At 40.7% G+C, this 25,735-nt stretch overlaps 1 pseudogene; it reads right to left on the minus strand.

The window, feature by feature from the left end:
• Positions 1–1,196: 1,196 nt before the first annotated feature.
• Positions 1,197–21,065, minus strand: LOC130863157 (E3 ubiquitin-protein ligase RNF220-like; annotated as a pseudogene).
• Positions 21,066–25,735: the final 4,670 nt, after the last annotated feature.

Here is a 25,735-nt window from a genome sequence, read left to right on the forward strand (position 1 = left end):
TGTGGTGAATTAATCTTTGGGATGAATCCTACTTGGTCATAAGGAATGATTTTTCTTATGTGTTCTTGGATTCAGTTTGCCGGTATTTTATTGAGCATTTTTGTATCAGTGTTCATAAGTGAGATTGATCTGTATCTCTCTTTATTAGTAATGTTTTTGCGTGGTTTGGGTACCAGGGTAATTGTAGTCTTCTAAAAACAATTTGGCAATGTTACTTCTGTTTCTGTTGCGTGGAACAATTCGAAGACTATTAGTATTAGTTTTTTGAAAATTCTAGAATTGTGTAGAATTTGTGCAGAAACCATCTAGTCATGGGCTTATTTTGGTTAGAAGACTTTTGATGACTGTTTCTATTTCTTTAGTGGTTATAGGTCTATTTAATTTGCTTACCTGGTCTTGATTTAGTTTTGATAAGTGATATTTATACAGAAAATGGTCTATATCCTTTAAGTTTTCCAATTTTGTGGAGTACACGTTTTCAAAGTATGACCTGACAATTCCCTGGCTTTCCTCCATGTCTGTTGTTATGTTCCTTTTTTCATTTATGATTTTGTTAATTTGTATATTCTCTGTTTGCCTTTTGCTTAGTTTGTCTATTTTGTTGATTCTTCTCAAAGAACCAACTCTTTGTCTCATCTATTCTTTGTAGTGTTTTCTTTCATTTTATTTTATTGATTTCAGCTCTCAATTTGATTATTTCCTGCTGTCTAGTCCTCATGAGTGAGTTGTTTCTTTTTTGTTCCAGAGTTTTCAGGTGTTGTTAACTGGTTAGTGTGGAATTTTTCAGGTTCTTTTTTTCTTTCTTTTGCCGTGGAGGGCAAAGTGTCCCATATATATATACAACATTGTAAGCATACGCAGTCTATATTACATTTGCTTCTGTCTGCTGTTTGCATGTCTGTCAGTCAGTCTAGGGGACGGACAGATCTCAGGAGCCTTGTCCAGCTACTCCCTATCCCTACCTTTCTGCCCCACACTGGAAACAGAGACAAAAGAGGCATTGTCCCCAAGTTCAGAAGGAACAAGCAGGAAGGGCTGCTCCACTTTGGCTCCAGAGTCCTATATGTGTGTTTGGGTGTGTATATGCATGTATTTACACCGGGAACCTGTGTGCAATTATGTACAAAGGGAAAGGGGTTCATTGTCACAGAGGCTGGGGCAGGTGGGATTGCTCCAGGCAAGGCCTGCTGGGATGGCTAGCTTACAAGTAGATTCTGCTGCAGGTTCCCAGGCGCTGTGATGGTATTGCTCTGAGGGCAGAGCTTCTTGGTACCCAGAGTCCACAGCCAGCGTTCACAGTGCACATGCCAAAACTGGATCGACATTAGGGGCATGAAGTACAAATCCATGCAGGTGAGACATTTGTATTCCCCCCCCCCCGTGATAGCGGCTTTTCAAGCTCCCTGACATGAGCCTTTAGGGCCTCAGAAATAGCTACAGCTGAATCACCGATGATTTTCTCAGTGCCACTGTCCTTGCAGGTCTTCTGCACGGCCTCCTGCTTTCTGCTTTCACCATTGCTGGTGGATGCATCTCGTCACTGTCCCATTTAGTGAACTCAAGCTTGATGGGGGTGCCGGGGGGATCACCATTTAGGACTGCACACCGGAGTGCCTCTCTCTCCTTGGCTTCACCATGCTCTTTTCCTGTGCAAGGGATGACATCAGCCTCTGTGAATTGTGGTTTCCCTTACTCCAGAGTGTCATCTCCATCCACATCCAGGTCAGCATCACTGTCTGGGTTCTCTTTGCCACTGCACATGACAAAGCGGGAGCCTCGGAAGCCATCTTCCAGGAGTGTGGTGGCCTGTATCCACTTCTGCCCACACCAGCCATACTCCTCAAAGCAGTTGCTGCTCTCATGCTCTATGTCCACAGCATCATCCTCGGCCATGCAGGAGCCTTCCCTCTGCCCTTCGTCTTGCTTCCTCCGTTCATTTTCCCAATCTGAGTGTTCAGTTGGGTTGCCTGTTGGCTTGCACTCACAGGAAGGTCTGTCTACTTCTTCCCTCTCGCTGGGCTCCTTGCTCCCCTGGCGGCTCAGGACCCTTGGCATAGCTGCCAGGGCTGCTCTAAAGGGACCCCTGGCTGAGGCTAGGTGCAGCTCCAGCCCCAGCCTCTGATGCTCTGCCACCCACTCAGTTCCAGAAGCCGCAGCGGCCATGTTGGTTCTCTCAGGTCTCAGGTTCTTTTTTTTTTTTTTATTTTTATTGAGCTTTACAATTTTCTCTGGTCCCCTCTGTGCCTCTCCTCTCCCCCCCTTCAGACCTCCCCCCCAAGGTCCCCATGCTCCCAATTTACTCAGGAGATCTTGTCTTTTTCTACTTCCCATATAGATTAGATCTATGTAAGTCTCTCTTAGTGTCCGCATTGTTTTCTAAGTTCTCTGGGATTTTGGTTTCTATGGTTCGTTTTCTTTGTTTTATGTTTAAAAACTACATATGAGGGAATACATACGGTAATTGTCTTTCTGTATCTGGGTTACCTCACTCAAAATAATGTTTTTATGTAGGCATTTAGTGTTATGAACTTTCCTTTTAACAATGCTTTCATTGTGTCCCATAAATTTGTGTATGTTGTATGGTCATTTTAGTTGAATTTTAGGAAGTCTTTAATTTCTTCCTTCATTTCTTCCTTGAGCCATTGGTGATTCAGGTGAGTATTGTTTAATTTCCATGTGTTTCTGGGCTTTCTGAAATTAGTGTTGCCATTGAATTATAATTTTAAATCATGGTGATCTTTTAAGATTCATGGGGTTATTTCAAATTTTTTTGTATCTGCGGAGGTTTGCTTTGTTACCTAGCATGTGTTCAATTTTTGAGACAGTTCCATGAGGTTCTGAGAAGAAGGTATATTCTTTTATGTTTGAATGGAATGTTCTATAGATGTCTGTTAAGCCCATTTGAATTATAGCATCTGCTAGTTACCTTATTTCTTTGCTAAGTTTGTGTCTTGCAGACCTGTCCAGTGGTGACAGTGGGTTGTTCAAGTATTCCACTATTATTGTGTGGGGTTTGGTGTGTCATTTAAGCAATAATAGGGGGCCCCTGTATATAGGACATAGATGTTCAGTATTGAGGTTTCCTCTTGATGGATTTTTTCTGTGACTAATATGAAATGTTCTTCTTTGTCTCTTTTGATTGATTTTAGTTTGAAGTCCATTTTGTTAGATATTAGAATAGTTTGTTTCTTGGGTTCATTTAATTGGAGAAATTTTTCCCAACACTTTACTCTGAGGCAATGTTTGTCTTTGAGGTTGACCTGTGTTTCTTGAATGTTGCAGAAGGGGATGGATTCTGTTTTTATATCTAATCTGTTAGCCGGTGTCTTTTTATAGGTGAGTGGAGTCCATTTATATTAAGGGTTATTAATGACCAGTGATTGCTAGTTCCTGTTATTTAGTTTAGGTTGTTGGTGATATTATTGTGTCTGTTCTTTCCTTCTTTGGACTTTGATGTTGTGAGATCTCCTATTGCCTGTGTTTTTATGGATGTAGCTACTTGCTTGGGTTGGTGTTTTCCTTCTCATACTTTGTGTAGAGGTAGGTTTGTGGCTAGGTATTGGTTAAATCTGGTTCTGTCATGGAATATCTTGTTTGGTTCATATATAATGATGTAAAGTTTTCCTGAGTATAGTGCTCTGGGCTAGCATCCATGGTCTGTTAATGTCTGCATAGCGCTTGACCAGGACCTTCAGACTTTCCTTGTTTCCATTGACATCAGGCACAATTCTGATCAGTCTGCCTTTATATGTTACTTGACCTTTTTTCTTGGCAGCCCTTAATATTCTTTCTTTATTCTGTATATGTAGTGTTTTGATTATTACGTGGAAAGTGGACTTTTTATTGTTCAGTCTTCTTGGTATTCTGTAAGCTTTTTGCATCTTCTTAAGCATGTCTTTCTTTAGGTTGGGAAAGTTTTCTTCTATGATTTTGTTGAATTACTTTCTGTGCTTTTTAGTTGGACTTTACATTCTTCTATCCCTATTATTTTTAGATTTGGTCTTTTCATGGTATTCCATATTTCCTTGACATTTTGTATTAAACTTTTGTTAGATTTAACATTTTATTTGACCGACGAATATTTTCTCTCTCATATTTTCAGCGCTTGAGATTCTCCATTCTATCTCTTGTGTTCTGCTGTTAATGCTTGCATTTGTGGTTCCTGATCGTTTTCTCATAATTTCCATTTTTATAATTCCCCCAGTTTGTGCTTTCTTTATTGTATTTATTTCAGTTTTTAAGTCTTTAATTGTTTCTTTCACCTGTCGGATTGCTTTTTCTTGGTTTTCTTTAAGGGATTTGTTGATTTCTTCCAAATTTTGTTTGTCTTTTGTTCCACCTTTCATATCCTTTTAAAAAGCCTCAAACATTCTCCTAAAATTATTTTTTGGTCACTTTCTTCTGCTTCATCTGTATTGGGTGTTCAAAACTTGCTGTTTTAAAGTCACTAGTTTTTGTTGGTGTTGTATTATTCTTTATGGTGTTGTGTGTGTTCTTATCTTGTCTACCCATTTTTTCCCTCTAATTGGTGTAGTTGAGGCTGTGTCCCTGGTGATCACTCTTCCGGGTGCCAGTGTATCCAAGACTCCAATAGTTGTTCCTCATGGTGGAGTCAGGTTCACAGTTCCAGTCACCACAGAGGTCACTTGACCTTCCCAGAGGCTGCTTGGCACTCCCAGAAGTTGCTCTGCAATCCCAGAGGTCATTTGGGCCTGCACCCAGGGAGTTTGCCCACTTAGGCCATGGCCATGGAGGTTGCTGGCTCAGGCATGGTTGCTTGGAGGTGGTTGTCTCAAGCCAGCTCCCATGGAAATCCCTGGCTTGGGCCTGCTCTGGCAGAAATCATTGACTCAAGCCTGTGCCCATGGAGGTCACTCACTCAGACCTGCTCCAGAGGAGGTCAAGGGCTCAGGCCTGTTCTAGCAGAGGTTACTGGCTTGGGCCTGGTCTTACACAGTTCGCTGGCATGGACCTGGTCCCACGAGGTTGCCTGATAGGATCTTCTCTTGGAGTTCGCTGACTCTGGACTGTTCAGGCAGAGGATGCGCACTCCAAATTAACCCTTTTTCTATTAATCTATATGTCACCACCTACTGGTAAGATTCCAGCATCTCTCTTCTTTGGCACCAACATGGTGTCTCTCTTCTTTGGTAGCTAAGTTGCATCTTCTTGACTCTGCCAATTCTCTCTCTACATCTCTATTCAGATTTCCTTCCTGGCTTTATTCTGCCTTCCATAGACCAATGAAGTTTCTTTATTAGCCAATGGTAATAGAATATACAGACAGAACACAGAGGGAAATCCCACATCAGCTCATATCCTCACTCCTCCCACTCTTCAACTAGACTTTGGGAGCTCAGACCAGTATTCCAATATGGATCTCTGACTCTCCTTGCATCAGTTGCTGAATAAAGTTTGTATGATGTCTTTTGAAATAGTCATCAATCTGACTACAGGGCAGGGTCATTTCAGGCACCCTCTCAACTATTGCTTAGGGTCTTAGCTGGGGTCATCCTTGTGAATTCCTGGGAATTTCTCTGGTTCTCGGTTTCTTTTTAGCCCCATAATGGCTCCCTCGATCAAGATATCTCTTTTCTTGCTCTCTGTCTCTGTCCTTCCCCCATATATATCATCCTTTTCCCACAAGTTCTCCTCCCCTTTCCTTCTCCCCTCCTCCTCCCATTCTACTCTTTCATCTCCCTCCAGCCCCATGCTCCCAATTTTCTCAGGAGATCTTGTCTATTTCCCTTCCCAGGGGTAACTATATATGTTTTTCTTAAGGTTCACCTTGTTATTTATGTTCTCTGGGGTAGTGGGCTATAGGCTCATTATCCTTTGCTTTAGAGCTTTTGCTCACTTATGAGTGAGTACATACCATGCTCATCTTTCTGGGTCTGGGTTACCTCACTCTGGATGTTTTTTTCTAGTTCCAACCATTTGCATGCAAATTTCAAGATTTCTTTTTTTTTTTTTACTGCTAAGTAGTATTCCATTGAGTAGATGTACCACATTTTTTTATCCATTATTCATTCGAGGGGCAATCTGAATTATTTCTAAATTCTGACTATTACAAATAATGCCACCATGCACATAGCTGAACAAATGTCCTTATAGTATGATTCATCATCCTTTGAGTATATATATGCCCAAGAGTGGTATTGCTGGGTCTTGAGGTAGATTGATTCCTAGTTTTCTGAGAAACTGCCAAACTGATTTCCAAAGTAGTGACACAAGTTTGCATTCCCAATACCAATGGAGGAGTGTTCCCCTTACTCTGCATCCTCTCCAACATAAGCTTTTATTGGTGTTTTTGAGCTTAGTCATTCTTACTGGTGTAAGAAGTTATCTCAGAGTCCTTTTCATTTGCATTTTCCTGATGGCTGAGGATACTGAACATTTCTTTAAATATCTTTTGGCCATTTGAGATTCTTCTGTTGTGAATTCTCTGTTTAGATCTGTACTCCATTTTTAGTTGGATTATTTGGAATTTTGATATCTAGTTTCTTGAGTTCCTCATATATTTTGTATATCATTCCTCTTTCTGATGTGGGATTGGTGAAGATGTTTTCCCATTCAGTAGGCTGCCTTAAACTTTTGCTACTTGCAGATGATATGATAGTATATATAAGTGACGCCAAAAACTCTACCAGGGACCTCCTACAGCTGATCAATACCTTCAGTAATGTGGCAAAATACAAGATCAACTCAAAAAATCAATAGCCCTCCTATATACAAATGATAAAGAAGCTGAGAAAGAAATCAGAGACACATCACTATTCATAATAGACACAAATGACATAAAATATCCTGGGGTAAACATTAGCCAAAGAAATGAAAGACCTGTTTGACAAGAAGTTTAAGTCTTTGAAGAAAGAAGATGAGGAGGCTATCAGAAAATGGAAAGACCTCCCATGATCTTGGATAGGAAGTATCAGCATAGTAAAAATGGCAATTCTACCAAAAACAATCTACAGATTCCATGCAATCCCCATCAAAATCCCAACACAATTCTTCGCAGACCTTGATAGAACAATATTGAATTTCATAGGGAAAAAAAGACAGATAGTCAAAACAATTCTGTACAATAAAGAAACTTCTGGAGGCATCATCATCCCTGACATCAAGCTCTACTATAGAGCTACAGTAAGGAAAACAGCTTGGTATTGGCATAAATACAGACAAGTAGACCAATGGAATAAAATCAAAGATCTGGATATTAATTCACACATCTATGAACACATGATTTTCGACAAAGAAGCTAAAATCATGCAGTAGGGAAGAGAAGACAGCTTCAATAAATGGTGCTGGCATAACTGGATGCCATCATGCAGAAGAATGCAAATAGATTCATATCTATCCCCAAGCATAAAACTCAAGTCCAAATGTTTTTAAAGACACCAGTATAAATCTGACCACACTGAACCTGAGAGAAGAGAAAGAGGGAAGTAGCCTTCAAAGCACAGGCCCAAGAGACCACTTCCTAAATATAATACCATTAGCATAGACACTAAGAGAAACAATAGATAAGTGGGACCTCCTGAAATGGGAAGTTTCTGTAAAGTTAAGGACATATCAATAAAGATAACCTTTATGGAGCTAATGGAAACTGTCTCAAGTGAGAAAGTGCCAAGTAATTAAAAAACCCAGATGTTTTGCATTACCTCATTAGGTAAGAAATTAATGAAAGGAATTGGTTATTAAGTTTTGTTTGTGACATAATTACGTTCTAGAAACACCCAAATTTGTAATCATAGGCATTAGAAAGGACAAAGCATTTGTTATAAAAATTGAAAGAAATATCAATTTTTCTAGCATTTCAATTTGCTACAGTATGGTTATGTAGGTCTCCATAGTCTCACTTACATAAACACAACACATATATCAGTGTCAAAATCAAATATGCCACATATTTGACAGTGTATTTTCATAGTTGAAAGTGCTTAAAATAATTTTATTAATTCTGGCTTTCCTGAATATTAAGAAACAAATTTTAAAACAATGGAGCCAGATTTATACTTGATTTCCTTGACTCCTTAGAAGTGCTAAAATTTTTATCCTTATTTATTTTATTTAGGGTAGAAAGGAACAGATAGAGTAGTTTACTATAAAAAATCTTACCTTTATTAAATGTGATAGGCTTCTTCCTTATCTGTTCTGGTTCTTGGAAAGATGTTCTTCTGCTGTGACAAAAGTTATCACTGATTTACTATTCATATGGAAAACATTTGTTAAGTGTTCTAAATCCTCTGTTTTTGAATCCCTATCTGATACAGGATCTCACTGTGTAGCTCAACCGTCCTGAAACCTAGTATGTTGACCATGTAAGTCTTTTCCTCCTGAGTTCTGGGACTAAAGTCATGTGCAGACACCTGGCACAAACAACTTTGAATTCATTCTTCAGCAGATGATTATGATTGATAACTGCTGTCCATACCATATTTCTTCATGTAGAAGAAATGACAAAAATTTGAATCTTTACCTCTTCACTATAACATACATACGCACACAGAAACAGCAAAAAAAAAAAAAAAAAAAAAAAAAAAAAACACACACATTTTTTATTTAGGTCTTTGTGCTTATTTTACACAACTGCCAACTGACTTAGGATAGCAACATAAATGAATGAACAAAACAGCAAATGGAACTGTTTTTAATGCTGAACTCACTTAGAATACCAAGTAAGCCCAACATGTGATTTTGTAAGATGTAGCCTTGAAATATTACAAATATCAAAAAATTATGAATCCCCACCTTGGGTATTAGTTGTTTTATGTTTTGGGATCATTTAATTTGCAGTATATTGGGAATTTCATAAATTGTAACAAATTTATATTGATACATAGCCCCATTTAATTAGGTAACATGATTGTCCTTGACTTTGGAAGTAATAAATGGGGACTGAAAACTAATTTGAACATCATGAAGAGGAATGGCCCTTCACTTCTACAAGTTTTTCTAGTTGACATAAAAGATAAAACCTTCTTTAAACACAGATGATGAAGAGTCATCACATGGTTTGACTCTTAAATCCAAAGAATATACCAGGTTTCAAAGAATTCACTACTGTGCAAAACAGACCACTTGTAGGTGCAAAAGGAAGTAGGCCCTTATCTGCAAAGGAATGAGGTCTACCACCACAACAGCAAAGATGCTGAATAAAATCTAAAGAGCCTGCTCATAAATTTCTGGTATGAGAGAAAGAAATTCTGGTGTCTTTCTATGTTTTGATGTGGTAATTAAGAATGGTACCATCTCAAGTCGTCTGCCAGATAAGAGAAGCAAATGACTGAGGTTGTCAACTCCCTGTGAATATCAAGATCATGTGGACTTCACAGAAGGGTTTGAATATGATGCTAGAGCCACGGCTCAGTAGGGAAGACAGCTTGCTGCTCTTGTAGAGGACTTCGGTTCATTTTAAGATCAAAGCACAGCGCCCAAGTGGGACAACTCATTAACTTCTGTAACTCGACAAGATATGATGCCCTCTACTGTACACCTCAGTTACCACATTCTTGGGTACAGAATAATACACACAAAGTTTTTAAATAAATTAAGGTTTTGAATAAGTAGGGAGAGTTAGTTAGACAGCAATGAGAATAACAAACAATAGACTTTCATCTTCATACAGAGAGCTATTACTTTGGAAATAATGGCTAAACACATTACATGTAGATGGATACTGAAAAGAACTTTTCAGCCTTAAGAATGTATTCCATTGTCTGTGACATATGACTCTGTAAGTACAACCTGCTTCATAGCTAAACATTAACAGAATTCAGCACAAGTTTTGAAATGCAAAAAGAACAAAACTGCTTGTATATCCACTTTGAAAGCTCCAGCTAAAATGTGGAAGAAAATTATCTGTCATGGACTGCACAAACACCAAAGATTCTGGATAATTCTAGGATGACGGTGTCAAAGACACATCTCAGTTGGACATTTCAAGAGTCAAACAGATAGTTAGGAAGACCTATTTGTTGCCTATATATATGGACCATATATTTCAAAAGAAATGGCTAATGCTGTGGTCCTTAGAGACAGAGGTTATAAAATTTCTTACATAGTGGCTGTGACTGTACCCCCATGATTCAACACACATGTCGAGGACATCCGATGCCCTGAATTTAGTGACACACCCTGTCAAAAACAAAGAATACTGCAGTACAGCATACAGCTACATTGACCTTGCTTATCCTTCTGCTTGGTTGAAGATTCATAGCATCCACTATGTGCCATAGCAAAACTGTCTAAACCACACTCAACTCATGTAAGTGGGTCTAAATGACACGTGTGCTCACCCACTGAGTTACTCACTGGTCCCACATGGTTTTCTACACAATGTTGTTCATTAAACTCAGCGCTTACTCATTGGAAAGACTGCTGCCTGAAGAGCTCAAGAGTGTCTCCTGTGTCCTCCTTCCACGGTACAGGGATTATAGATACAGTTAGCAACAGCCATCTTTGGGGCATTCTATGGATTTGAACTTGTTTGGTAGAACTCTACCTACAAAACTCTAGCTCTAACCTAGATTTCTGAGATAATTTTTCTTTTCTTTTTTCTTTATTTTTTTTGTTTGTTTTTGTTTTTCAAGACAGGATTTCTCTGTAACTTTGGAGCCTGTCCTGGAACTAGCTCTTGTAGACCAGGCTGGCTTCGAACTCACAGAGATCTGTCTATCTCTGCCTTTCGAATGCTGGGATTAAATGCATGTACCACCACCACCTGACTGCTAATTTTAATATCTTTACATGCACATTTTAATATTTTCTTTGTCAAAATTATCATACACTGTAGTCATATTATCATCATTTTTCTAAAATGCTCACTTCTTCATAAACCACTCTTGCTCCTCTTCAAGCTCCACCTTGAACTGGTTACTCATGCCCATCTTCCTCTATGTGAACAAAATGCTAATTCTACACTTATGCCATTCCATAGCTCCACTATACACACTATAATCTCCTAATTAGACTCTTGCATTCTAGTGAATAAGTAAGGTGACCTGCAGCTTTATAATTAAGAGTTTAAGTGAAAAAACCTCATTTCTGCCTTTTCCTGTATCCATATAAGTTACTGTTGTTTGTTTGAGCTTCACATCTAAGACTCTAAGGGTCTTAAAATCCTGAAATTCAAGATTCTTTTACCTGTCTTCAGAAGAAAATGAACACTTTGCTCTCAGAAATGGAAAAAAATCACAGGAAAAATATAAGCAAGAAAAAGGTAAAATTCTAAATAGAATAGAATTGTTAAATGAGAGAGCAAGTGAGAAAGGACAAAAACCCTGGAGAATCATAGGAAGTAGAGAAGTCAATGAAAAATGTCATCTAAGTAGATGCTAGCAACTATTCTTCACTTACCATAGAAACTCCTGGACAGAATTTGACTGATGTTTCTCAAATAAAATCGATCTCAGAAGTATAAGCTAACTTATCTCTGTATTCCCCAAACATTTCATTTTATTTTATTTTATTTTAAAATATGAAATCTTACCTAAATGGTGATATGTAATCAGTACTGCCATCCACTTCTAAAGAAAAGGGGAAATGTATTTAATAACAACTGTAGAAAAATATACCTTCATAATGGCAAAAATTACATTCGTTATACATTTTACTTGGGCAAAATTTGTGGTAAGGAGAATATTCGATAGTAGACATTGTTTTATTGGTAACCAATACATTGAGAACTCTTGTTAATATTTTGTTGAATCAATAAAATGCAAGAGAAGAAAACTCTATCAAAATTTATAGCTAAAAATAAACATCTGTGATATCTGATCCCAACTGAGTTGTGATTGGCAGAAAGTGGTATTTACTGGTATAAACTGACAGTGTCAGCAATAGGTGTTTTGTCATAGTTATTGTGGTGGTGGAGGTGGTGGAGGTGGTGGTGGATGTGGTGGTGGTGGTGATGGATGTGGAGATGGTGGAGGTAGAGATGGTAGTGATGGTGGTGGTGGTGATGGTGGAGGTGGTATCGACCAGTGGTGCTAGGAAGAGTTTTAAAAGATATTTATTTTTTAATATTCCAATAATTTTCCTTCTTGGTTAACTGAAATTATTCTTTTAGGACAGAGAGTCTGTCTACAAGATAGATGGATTTATGGTGACTCTTCTTCACAGCATGGCATGATACATGGTACAGAAAGAGACCAGAGACAAAGACCTTTGCAAAAGATTCCCATTTGTGAGCACAGCAAAGCTCAGGGTTCTCACACACCCCTAGCTACACACACATCTGGGAAAGATACTAAGAGGCTCCTGAGCTCTAGTTCTGCTCTCTCTGTTCTGAGTAGTGTAAGGAAGTTTAGGATCAGCTTCCATCACCTTCCATGACCAGAAATATTGGAAAGACATCTTAGTTCACAGCTGTGTTCCCTGTGCTACATGTACAGTGAAAGACAAGAAAAGCAAGAACTCTGGGGACAGAGCAGCAAGCTCCTGGATGACTACTGTGTGGTACAAAAGTATCTTTATGTGCTTAAAACTATTCATTTACTCAAGTTATCACTAAATACCTCCATTGACTCTCCATAGAGGATACAAAAGAATTCTTTATTTCACCTCATTTAAGGTGTGTGAAAACCAAGTGAGAACTTCTCAGCATATCCCATGACCAAGATAAAGTACTTGAACCCTTCAAACGAATGTACTGGGACTGTGGTTTAGGGACAAAGCACATGCTGGGCACGCACGTGGGACTTCTTGATTCAATCCTCATGCATACAAATAAAATCCAACAGTTTTCATACAGAAATCATGCAAAAGAAACTCCCCGTGGTGTCGCAATTCTGACGCTGCTCATCTCATCACTGTGGGAAGAGGGCCATTTGGATTCATTTACAGATTTTGCTCCCTGGTGTGGTTTCCAAGATCAGACTGTGATGACAGCTGCTTGAAGCACAATTCATAGTTGCATTTTTAACAGAAGCAACAGAGACTCAGTAGGTGAGGACAGGGCCTTTGGAGCTGGGTGTCACAGAGCAGGGTCAGTAGAGGAGGACAGGGCCTTTGGAGCTGGGTGTCACAGAGGAGGGATCAGTGGAGGAGGACAGGGCAGTCAGTGCTGTGTGTACAAAGCAGGGCCATTTGTTCATTTTCCTCCTGCTGTAAGGAATTTCTGTGGAAATCATGTTTTGGAACATGGAAATGATGGGTAAGCATGTTCTATGATATTCATAAACAACATGAAATGAGGGGCTAGAAGTATGGTTAGAATGAGGACTGCTTGATTAGAATGCTCACAGAGCCCCATGTTCGACTCTTAGTACTGCCAAACGCAAAAAGAGAGAAAAAGAAAATGCAAAGATTGTCTTTAACCATCTTTAGAGAATCTATTGTGATATATTATGACAACACAATCGCCTTTAAATGAGGGATGCATAAAGATAGCCATGAGAAGGTATGGAAAGCTATCTAAATAGACATTGTAGAAAGATGATCTAGTTAGATATTAGGCAACAGATTAATGAAAATGATTGAATATTATATATTATCTTGGGATGTATGCAAATTTTAGTAAACTATGCAATAATCTATAGACACAAAATATGAAGTATTTGTTATATAGACTGTAAGAGAATGGGCTGGAAAGATTTCATTACAAGCCAAATTTGCTGTAATGTATAGAGGATACGTACAATGGGCTAGCTTAGAACCCTTCTTGTGCATTGATAGCTTATATGTTAGTGCCCCAACATAAGTAAACCTAAAGTTTTCAGACAATATGTCTGGTATCTGAAATTTCTTAGAAATGATCTCTTCATTTATACTGTATTTACATACTTCATTCTGGGGGAGTTAAACTTTTACTCTTCTTTACAATGTATTTACTTAGGGTAAACCACTTACAGCGACAGTTCTCGACCTTCCCAGTGCTGCCACCTTTTAATATAGTTCTTCATGCTGCACTGACCCCAGCACTAACATTCTTTTGTTGCTACTTTAGAACTGTAATTTTACTACCGGTCTGAATTGTAATGTAAATTTCAATATGCAGGATGGTCTTTGGTGACCAAGAAAGGGGCATTTGACCTCCAAAAAGGTCACAACCCACAGTTTGAGAACCAGTGACTTAGAGGAATGTAGTATCAAAAGTCTTACCTGCGTTACTCTGTGCAGATGTTCGAAGCACTGATTTTGACTCTTTCCCAAGTGAAACTTCTCTGTGATGTAGTTAGAAAGTGATAATTATTTTAATATTCATATAAAAACATTTATAAAATTCTCTGAGTTCCCTATTCTTGCATTCCTATTATAACTTATATTAGACATTTATTTAAGAATAACTTTAAACTGTGTTTCGACACTTAACTATGAGTTCGATGCTCCCTCCCAAGAGATGCACTTGGTGGGACAGGAACCAACCGTGGCCTTTAAGCATCCATCACAGTGCCAGCACTCCCACAGGCCACCATATTTTTGACACCATACATGCGTTACTGATTTTGTAACTTACCTGTTTTCTAGCAGATGCCAAACCATCAGAAATGTTGCTCTGTGACATTGAGTCACAGCCCATTCCAAAACTCACAGGAGGGGAATGCAGTTGCTCCATCCTCACTCTTTTGCAGCTGTGGCTAAGATCAAGATTCCTGAAGTGTAATCTCCAGGTTTTCCCTGCTTCCATGTTGGACTTCACCCCTGTTGTGTGGACCTGGTCTACAGAACCATGTCCAATGGCCACCGCTGACGGATCCCAGCAAAGCTGTGGAACTTGAGTATTGGTTCTTTGTTCTCACCCTGGATAATTGTTCCTAACCATATCAGCTGTTCCAGGAGTTTGGGTACATGGTACACTAACACAACATCAAAACAATTCAGATAGGATTGGAACAAAAGTATCCCACATGATTATAGCATTTAATTGTTATGATAGATAATCTAATGTATTTGACTATTCAAAAGCCACTTTGCAACAATGTGTGATCAAAGAGATAAGATGACTGCTTAAATGCACTTATGTTAAATAAAGCATTTTAAAAGAAAATAGATAAAAAGAGAGTGGAAGTACTACAAGTGATTATAAATTTCATTGATAATAAAAATTAAACCAAGTCAAAAGTTTTCAAAATAGTAAATATTAATGTGAAGTTGCCTATATTAACATAAAACCACTAGTAAAATCAGATTATTAACAAACTCAGTCCTGGTACAGTATACTGTTCTTTCTTTGTGGTCTGAACGGATCTTTATCCAGCCAATGCTTCACATGTGCTGGGCCATCTAACCATGTGGCTTCAAGCTTAAGCCAACCTTCCTATCATTTCGTATTCCTGACTTCGGCAGTTGTTGCCCTCAGAACAGCACTGAAATTGTAGGTAGAAAGAACCGTACCTGTTGGGCTCAGCCACTGGGTCCACAGTTGCTCTCCTCTGTTTTAAAAACTTTGCCATCTGCAATGAAGTCCTATAAATTGAAAGAATATTTTAGGAAATCACAGAATACTATGCCAGAGTACATTATATTGTAAAAACTAGATAGTATGTAATTCATTTCCTTCCCAAGTAAGAGCAGCACCTGGGATTTCCTTCTTTCTTTCTCTACTCAAGTGTTCATTTGCAGGACTAGGGACATAGTGCATGGCTACTCCATTCAAGCAAGTGCTTTATCAGGAGCTGCATGCTTGAGCAGAGTGGCCTGTCTGAGCAAGAAGACAACAGTCAGTAGGTTCAACTCAGCTTGGATTCACATCCTACTCTAATTGCTAATTCTTTGGCTTTCTATGAGCTCCATTACTCAATTTTCTCATCCCTGTGAGGAGGATGGAACAGTAGCTGTCTTACACAGTGCTACTGTGAGTCTTCAGTCTGCACAAAGCATGTGCAAGTGTTCCTAGCCCTGGCAGCTCAGTGGTTCATGGATAATGATGATGATTACTCTTCCTGCTGCTATCAAAGATAGAATTTCAATGAAGAGAAAGAGCAGAGTTCTACCTACTGCACACGTGCAAATTTTCATTCAAATCAGCTTACATTTTAAGAATTATATTGCCCACGCTAGCCTTGAATTTTGTAATTCCCCAATTCATCCTCACTGTAAGTAGGGCTGTAGGCCAGTGTTACATTATTCACATTTCAGCATCTCTGACCTGGGGATGTCACTTACAACTCATGATATCATAGGCTGGAAAGTTACTTCAGTGGGAGTTCAGGTTCCAAAGAGGAAATGTGGAGTCAGTGTTAGGTAGGACGTGGAGGGAGACAGATAAGCTCTGAGCGGGAGTTTGAATAGCTGCCAGTGTGCTGACAGAAAAAGAATACATCTTTTAAACTCTATAGTTGCACACAGAATTAAATGGGAGAAAGGAGGCATGTGAGTGAAGAGTCCAAGAATAAGAATATAGAAATGTAGATTCCAGAAATAAGAACGTAGAAAGAAAGAAACACAAAGTTGTAAGCTTAGGAGAATGAGAGCAAACTGTCAGCAGCTTTCTGAGCAGCTTACAGATTAACAGTGGGGTTACTTTGCTTTACAACCAATATCTCTGCCTGCAAGGCTGAAGGTCAGCTTTTTGATAACTGCCCCGCCCAGCCACTCATGACCAGCAACTGATGTGAACTGAGTTAACCTTTAAATGATGGGGTATACCTGACTCTTTGGTTGTGAATTTTCCCATACCCTTCCCTGCTATATGAAACTGGCACTTTGATAACCACCATCAGGGAGCACCGGGGAAACAATGGACTAAATACAAACACTAGTGTAACTCAAAAACTCTGTTAATAGAAATTGTAAAAAACAAACAAGCAAGCAAACAAACAAACAAAACCCAAAAGCTAATTTGTATCTGAGTTTTACCTTGAGATTATAAAAATTCCTTTCTTATTCCTAATGATTGTTGCTTCTTGCTATAAAAAGGGGTATTTCCTACATTGCTGGTGGGAATGCAGGCTGGTAAAGCCCCTTTGGATGTCAGTGTAGCGATTTCTCAGAAAATTAGGAAACGACCTTCCTCAAGATTCAGTAATACCACTTTTGGGTATATATCAAAGGATGCTCAATCCTGTCACAAGGACATGTGCTCAGCTATGTTCACAGCAACATTGTTTGTCATAGCCGTAATCTGGAAACAACCTAAATGCCCCTCGACTGAAGAATGGATAAGGAAAATGTGGTACATTTACACAATGGAGTACTACAGAGCAGAAAAAATAACGACATCTTGAATTTTGCAGGAAAATGGATGGAGCTATAAAACATCATTTTCAGTGAGATAACACAAACCCAGACCCAGAAAGACAATTATCACATGTACTATCTCATAAGTGGATTTAAACATTAAAAAAAAGAAAAGCAGCTCACAATCACAATCTCAGAGAACCTAGACAACAATGATGACTGTAGGAGAGACATACATAGATATAATCTACCTGGGAAGTTGAAAAAGACAAGATCTTCTGAGTAAATTGGGAGCATGGGGGCCTTGAGAGAGGGTTGAAGGGGGTGGAGGGGAGCAGAGGAAAATGTAGAGCTCAATAAAATTCAATAAAAATGGGTGGAGTTCAGAAACCGTCCTTGATCACAGCCTTACAAGTTCAACTTTGGCTATAGTCTCTGTTAGATGATAAGCTTTTTAAAAAAATTATTTATTCATTTATTTATTTTTTATTTTTCCATTCAAAAATTTCCACTTCCCCCCTTCTCCCATTCCCCCACTCATCCTCTTCCCTCACCCTCCAGTCTTAAGAGAGGGCAGGGAACCTTGCCCTGTGGGAAGTCCAAGGCCCTCCTCTCTACATTGAGGCCTAGGAAACTGTACATCCAGACTAGGGTCCCAAAAAGCCAGTACATGCAGTAGAAACAAGTCCCAGTGCCTTTATCAATGGCTTCTCAGTCAGCCCCCATTGTCAGCCACATTCAGAGAGTCCAGTTTGATCACATGCTCGTTCAGTCCCAGTCCAGCTGAATTTGGTGAGCTCCCATTAGATCAGGCACACTGTCTCAGTGGGTGGACCAACCCCACATGGTCCTGACTTCTTTGGTCATTTTCTTCTTCCTTCTTCTGCTCTTCAACTGGACCTTGGGAGCTCACACCAGTGCTCTATCTCGATCTCCATCCATCACTGGATGAAGATTCTATGGTGATATTTGAAATTTGTGATAGTGGGGCAAGGCCAGTTCAGACACCCTCTCCTCTGCTGCTCAAAGTCCTAGCTGGGGACATCCCTGTGGACATCTGGGATCCCCTCTAGAGCCAAATCTATGGCAACCTTAAAATGGCTCCCTTAATGTAGATATTTTCTTCCCTGCTCCTGTATCTGCCCTTCCTCCATCTCAGCCCTCTCACTCCCACAAGCTCTCCCCAATCCTTCTTTTCTGCCTTCTCTCTCCCCCTCTCCCCTTCCCCCAACCTCACTCCCACATCTATTACTACCCCCATGCTCCCAACTTTTGCCTAGCATTCTTGTCTCCTTCCAATTTCCAGGAGTATTTATATAATTATTTTCCTTTGGGTTCACCTTGTTATTTGGCTTCTCTACACTTGTGAACTATAGCCTCAATGTCCTTTGTTTATGGCTAGAGTCCACTAATGAGTGAGTACATACCATATTCATATTTTGGGTCTGGGTTATCTCACTCAGGATAGTGTTTTCTATTTCCATCCATTTTCATGCAAAGTTCAAGATGACATTGTTTTTTACCACTGAGTAGTACTCTAATGTGTATATATTCCACACTTTCTTTATCCATTTTTCCATTGAGGGGTATCTAGGTTGTTTAAAGGTTCTGGCTATTACAAATAATGCTGCTATGAACATAGTTGAACAAATGCTTTTGTAATATGATAGGGCATTTCTTGGGTATATTCCCAAGAGTGGTATCGCTGGATCCTGAGGTAGGTTGATTCCCAGTTTCCTGAGAAACTGCCACAGTGATTTCCAAAGTGGTTGCACAAGTTTACATTCCCACCAAAAATGGATGAGTGTTCCCCTTACTCCACAATCTCTCCAGCATAGGATAATATTGGTGTTTTTGATTTTAGCTATTCTGACAGATGTAAGATGCTATCTCAAAGTTGTTTTGATTTGCATTTCCCTTATCACTAAAGAAGTTGAACATGACTTTAAGTATCTTTTGGCAATTTGAACTTCTATTGAGAATTCTCTGTACCCCATTCTTTAATTGGGTTACTTAGAATTTTAATGTCTAGTTTCTTGAGTTCTTTATATATTTGGAGATCATGCCTTTGTCTGATGCAGGGTTGGTGAAGATCTTCTCCCATTCATTAGAATGCCTTTTTGTCTTAATGACTGTGTCCTTTGCTTTAAGAAGCTTCTCAATTTCAGAAGGTCCCATTTATTTATTGTTGCTCTCATTGTCTGTGCTACCGGGGTTATACGTAGGAAGTGGTCTCCTGTGCCCATGTGTTGCAGACTACTTCCCCCTTTCTCTTCTATCAGGTTCAGTGTGGTTAGATTTATATTGAGGTCTTTAATCAATTTGGACTTGAGTTTTGTGCATGGTGATAGATATGGATTTATTTTCATTCTTCTCCAGGTTGAGATCAGGTTATGCCAGCACCATTTGTTAAAAATGCTTTCTTTTAATGAAGATGATAAGCTTTTTACCCCATGAAGATTTATTTTTTTTCAATCCCCCCCCCCCAGAATTCTATTCTGGTAAAATTTAAAATTCTTTCTGAGAATAAAGTTTGCTTCTGTTTTAATAGACTTTGGTGGCATGTCCCCCAACTTTACATGGCCCCCATGGACACAACATGAGCTGGGGTTGAGAAAACACTGACCTTGACAATAAGCACCAGTCATATGTTAAAGAGAGGGCCCCAAGTTCTCCTGATAGATATAGTCCCCCTTTTTAGCAAACAGGAACTTTCTTCAAGTCCCTGGGGAAAAGATATTTTACCCAAATTGACGTATGAAGCAAGTTGGTGTAGCTATCCTGATATCTAACAAAACAAACTTCAAAGTAAAATTAGTCAAAAAAAAATGGAGAAGGACATTTCACATTCATCACAGGAAGAAAATCTATCAAGATGAAGTCTCAATTCTGAACATTTATACCCAAATACAAGTGCACCCACATTTGTAAAAGAATATTACTGACGTTTACATCACACATCAAACCATAAACATTGATAGGGCAGACTTCAGCACCCCACTCTCACCAGTGGACAGATCTGCCAGACACCAACTTAATGGAAGATTAAGGGAAGTAACAGATGTTATCACTCAAATGGGCTTAACAGTTATCTACAGAATCTTTTTTTAGCCTTAATGTTGATGTCGTATGGTAAAATCTATCTCATGATACAATTTTTTGCAATATATAATTTAGTACTAAATACATGTATAGTAAGGGTTAGAGATGGCTTGATGGTAGGAACACTAACTTTTCTTACAGAGGATTTGGGTTTGATTCTTACCACCCACTTGGCAGTCCACATCCGTTCATAACTCCAGCGGATCCAATGCCCCTCTCTGACACACGTGGTGCAAAAAAAAATTGCACACAAGCACAACACTCATATACAGAACTCTAAAAAGTCTTTATATACTTAATAAATTAAATTAAATGTATATGGTCTTACTAGCTAAATCACTTTTAAAATGCTCTAAAAGAGGCAATGTAAAAGGTTTCAAGATCCCACTGTTTGGCTTCCCATAGAGAAAGGCCAAAAGCAAGACCCTTCCAAGGTGTGTGGACTCCAGATGCTTAAGGAGCTAAGGCAGGTAGAAAATGACTCAGTGAAAGCAGAAGCAAAGCCTTTCTTCTTCCCTCCCTTAGGAAGGCACCCTGGAAGGTGGAGCTTCTCCCTGACTGGCCTGCCTGGCCCCACCCCTCCTGCCCATCTCCCAGCACAGGCTCTCTCACCTTCTCCTCCTGCCTTGATTATCCACGGGGTATATACTGGGCATGATAAAGCGCTCCACTGTAGACAAGTCACCCGTGGCGGCCGCCCTTTGGAGCTGTTCCTCAGGTATATACGGGATGAAGGATTTAGGACATGGCTGGATTTTGTCCTCAAGGCACCCAGAGCCCAGGCAGAAGGCCCTCATGCGGGCATACCAGTGCCTGCCCTGAAGGTTTTTGTGTCTGCGCATCATGATCAGTGTCTTCCTGAATGGTTCAGACCCAGGGCCGCCAAGGCCCTCCCTACCCTCCCTATCCCCCTGCCTTTGCCACCCACTTCCCTCCAAACCCCACACTGAAACTTAGAAACGCAAACAAGTTATCGCAACCGTGCCACAGGAGCGTCCTGCCAGGGCAGATCCGTGGTTCAGTTTGAATGGAATCCCTGTCTCCTAGCGACGAGGATGCATGCATGCTAACGAGTGCAGACACTCACAAGGGAATGGAATGCACGTGTCTGGCTCAGACTCCAGAAACAGGAACCTGGCCTGCCTTGCACAGCTCACCTGCAAACCCCTGCCAATTGCAGCTCTGACACTGACCTACCTGTCTGACCTGCAAAGACCAAACACTGACTGGAACTGTGTGTTGGTTCAGATCCTTCTCGGCCCTGCTGTGCTCATTCATGCGAGATTCCCTCTCCTCAGGCCCTGTGCCTGGAACCTGTGAGAGGTCCTGATGGATGGACCCATTATTCAGACCACTTGTTTTCTATTCTTGGAATCTTTTTAGCATTTTGTAGGCATTGCTCCCCAGTCTTTCATTTCATTCCGCTCATACCCAAAAGCTAAAATGCGTCTGGGCCACTTTTTTGCTGTATTTGCTTGGATTCATAGAAAGACAAAGAAAACAAGAACGTGTTTTTGCTCTTTCTAATCTTTTCTAGTGCTTAGTTAAAAATTCCTTTTCCTCATCTCTTGGCTGTATCCACAATTTTTAAAATTCTGCAAGCACAGACCATTAGGAAGGCTGTGACACTTCTGCCCTAAGATTCGCCCTCAATGTTTTCCTTCTTTGGGGATGATATTTAGAATGATGTTTCAAAATTAAATAATGTCTAAAAGTGACTTATGAGAGAGTACATATGGTATTTGTCTTTCTGGGTCTAGGTTACCTCACTCAATATAAAGAAAACCACCCTACAATTCACAATCCCAGAGAACCGAGACAAAAATGAGGACCCTAAGAGAGACATGCGTGAATCTAATCTACATGGGAAGTAGAAAAAGACAAGATCTCCTGAGTAAATTGGGAACATGGGGATCATGTGTGAGGTTTGAAGGGGTGGGGAGAGGCAGGAAGGAGAGTAGAGAAAAACGTATAACACAAAAAAATCAATAAGAACTAGACAGTGTACAGAAACACAATTGATATATCTGCCTTGATTTCGTATCCTACAGCACTGCTGAATAAGGTTCTTAAGAGCAGGTTCAAAGTCCAATCTCCCAGATCCTCTGCAGGGGTGGCCCAAAGTGGAAGAGAGGGAAATGATCCTGTTGTCTTGGAGTTTACTAAGCACAACTCCTGGAAACTGCAGCTCTTAGCTTTAACTCTGTCCCACAAGAGTGGGGCTTGGGGACATTGATGTTCTGCATCTAACTTTGAAAAGGAACTTTCCATTAAACAAGGGGGTTGTTCTTATTTTTAGGGATTTCTCAGGGGATAGGTGCTCTAAGGTAATAGATGGATGTTCTGTGAGAGATCGGTGATTTGGAGTCCCTGATGTTGGGACAGAGTAGATAAGGGTGAGGCCACAACTCAAGTCCCCTAGACCTGGCCACTTGGTCTGTGTGTACTGTGGAGAGAGATGGAGGCAGCCTCATCAGCACTCTGCTCTTCACAGCTGAAGAGATCTGGGCTGCAGGGAAGCAAGGCAGGGTTAAATAGATGCCACATCTGCTATCTTTAAACAGCTGTGTCTCTAAGCATCAGCACCATGATCAGCAGCCTGACTAATAAGATTTTTACCTTGTTGAGGGGCAAAGCCTGTGAGAGCTTCCCTGACCCCAATATTATTAATGTCTGCCCAAAGTCTGCTTGTTATCAAGTCAGTATAGGTAAGGTTTTTCTAATGATGCTCAGTGATTGGCTGAGTCATGGGAGCCTCTGTGCTGGGTCCTTAGCGCGCTGGGGGAGGGGTGGCACCGGAGCCCTGGACTATTCAGCTTGCGAAGATTAGAGTTAAAGAGCAAAGATGAACTTTTAGTGACTTGTTAACTCACTGTGGAGCTCGAGAGTTACAAATGATTTTTGCTGACAGGGGTGTCTTCTTTTTTGCTGCATTTCATGGGTCAGTGATATGATCTCTCTGTATATAAACTAAACTTAACATGCATGATAATTGTGTCCTCCTGTGGCATATTACTTGGATATTCATTTCACTTTCTTGAAAGATGGGTTCATTTATCCCATGGTAGTACCAATTCCCTGTGATGCTGTCAGGAAAGCTTCAGCTCCTGCCTCTTTCTCCAGAATTTTGGGTTATAAGTATGTAATCACACACAAAGCTAGCTTGGCATGTGTTGTTTTTATTTATTTATTATATGTACAACATTTCTTCCATGTATGCTTGCATGCCAGAAGAGGGCACCAGATCTCATTACAGATGGTTGTGAGCCACCATGTGATTGCTGGGAATTGAACTCAGGACCTCTGGAAGAACAGTCAGTGTCCTTAACCTCTGAGCCATCTCTCCAGCCTGGCATGTGTTGTTTTTATTTTAGATTTTTTTTTTTTTTTTTTTTAGATTTCTAATTACTTTTTTGTTTTGTGGGGTTTCTGTTTTTGTTTGGTTTGGAGGTGAGAAATTGGTTTTGGTTGTTTTTGAGACAGGGTGGTACTGGCTATCCTGAATCTTGCTTTGTAAACCAGGTTGACCTCAAACTCACAGAGATTACTCTGTATCTGTCTGCCGAGTGCTGGAATTAAAGGTGTGCACCACCACACTCATTTAGTTTTTAATTACATTCCTATTCAGTGTGTGTGCACAAGGACAGGTATGTGTGTCTGTCTGTATGGACATGTCTGTGCCATAGAGAGGAGAGAGGACAATTTGCAGGAGTCAGTTCTTGGCGTCCAAGGTGTAAATTCTGGCAATAGATTCAGGAGGTCAGGGCTGGCCACAGGTGTCTCTACACTGCGCCTCACACCAACCCCTGTTATGTTTTTATTTATGGTTCAAACTGTGCAACCTTAGAGATAGAGACAGAGGGAGAGCTGTCTTTGGTGTGCCATAGAGGAAATTCTAGATTCCTGGAGAATGTTGGGCTATAGGCCTCAACTAATGTGACCAGCTGTGGGCTAAAGATGTTCTAGGTTCTTGCATCTCTAGCAATTGATAATTATTATCTTATCAACTATAATCCTCCAAAGTACCGTCAGGAAGCATCCTGTGATCTATTAAGTCCTTAGCACTTCTGTAGAAATAACAGCTCCATTGCCCATCCAGATCCTATAATGTCCTTTGTAAGACAATGAAGTGCACCATTGGACTTGTGGTGGGCTGGGTGTTCCTTGAGTTCTGAGGCACGGCCATCTCTCCATTGGGCATGAGTGCACAGTGCACTGTGCACACTAAAGGCTCCGGGCAAGGAAGAAGCACAGGAAGTGCCTATTGGATTACAAAAAGACAGCATTGCCAACCCTGCCAGGCAGGCAGAGGCAAATTCTGCTTAAAAGCAAAATTCTCCTGCATAGGCCTGCACCTGGCTGAGTTAGGCATGGGACTGGTTGTAGGTCTCATTCAGGACTTTCCAACCAATCAGGGCCTCAATCAGAAGTTCTGAAGGGAGTAAGAGTCAGGCTCTTCCCAGCTGCCCTGCTGAGGGCCTCCTGGATGCTGAAGGCCAAATAGGGTCACCGCTGCCCCTTGCTGTGCGGCCAGCTTGGCAGCTTCTCCTTGGTGAGCATGGGACCGTTGTCCCCAGACAGCGGGGAGCAATTAGCTGAGCCATGGGATCCTGTGTGCTGGGTCCTTCCCGTGCTGGGGGAGGGATGGCACCAGAGTCCTGGACTATTCAGCTTCGTGCGAAGATTAGAGTTAAAGAGCAAAGTCCCAAGCACCAGGCAGGTGATGGAGGGCAGGCAGCTGGTAGGAGAGCTGCATTGACCCAGAGACTGTAGGGCTGCATGCTGGGGAATCAAGAATGCCAGTCCGGGCGGGTTCGCTGACGCCTTGAGGACGTCTGCGGACCCCACTCCCTAGCACTCTTCTGTGCATGGACTGTGACAGCTTTCATCTTTTGTCCCCAATTGCTGCACTGCATGCATCCAGCGGCTGTTCTAGGAGAGAGACTGCCCTGGATGGAGCCAAGGTCGAAAAAGAAGAGAAACGTGCAGCCACCGTCAAGGGTCGGTAGAGTGGAGGATCCCTGCTGTGAGACAGGTGTGAGGTCATGGGACAACTTTATGAAATGATTGCTCTCCTTCCGTGATTCACGGACAGACCTCAGGTTGTCTGGCTTGTGTTGCAAGGGCTCCTATGTACCAGCTGAGCCATGTCGCAGTTAGTAAGCTTTCTTTTTCTTCACAAGCTTCTCCTCCTCCCCGTTCCTTTTCTTCGTTTTTAAATTGTTGTGATCCAGCTGCCCTCACTCCCCCTGACAGCGGAACTTCCTTGTGGTCTGTAATTGACAAGGATGTTTGTGTTCTTTCTGGCTGGTGGGTCTCCACGGAAGGAATAGAGGTAAAAAAGGTTGCTGGGCAAAATAAAGGTTGCTGTTCTTCCACCTGAAAAGAAGCCTCAGTGTCTCAGTCCCGGCACCCCCGCCAGTCTTGGCTATCCAGGCTGCACTGGCCACAGCATTAAATAATCACCCCCTCCCCCCGCCCGAAGCTAGACATTGAATGCAGGAGCTTGAGC

The sequence above is a fragment of the Chionomys nivalis genome, chromosome 20, assembly GCF_950005125.1.
Source record: "Chionomys nivalis chromosome 20, mChiNiv1.1, whole genome shotgun sequence".
NCBI classification, from domain to species: domain Eukaryota; kingdom Metazoa; phylum Chordata; class Mammalia; order Rodentia; family Cricetidae; genus Chionomys; species Chionomys nivalis.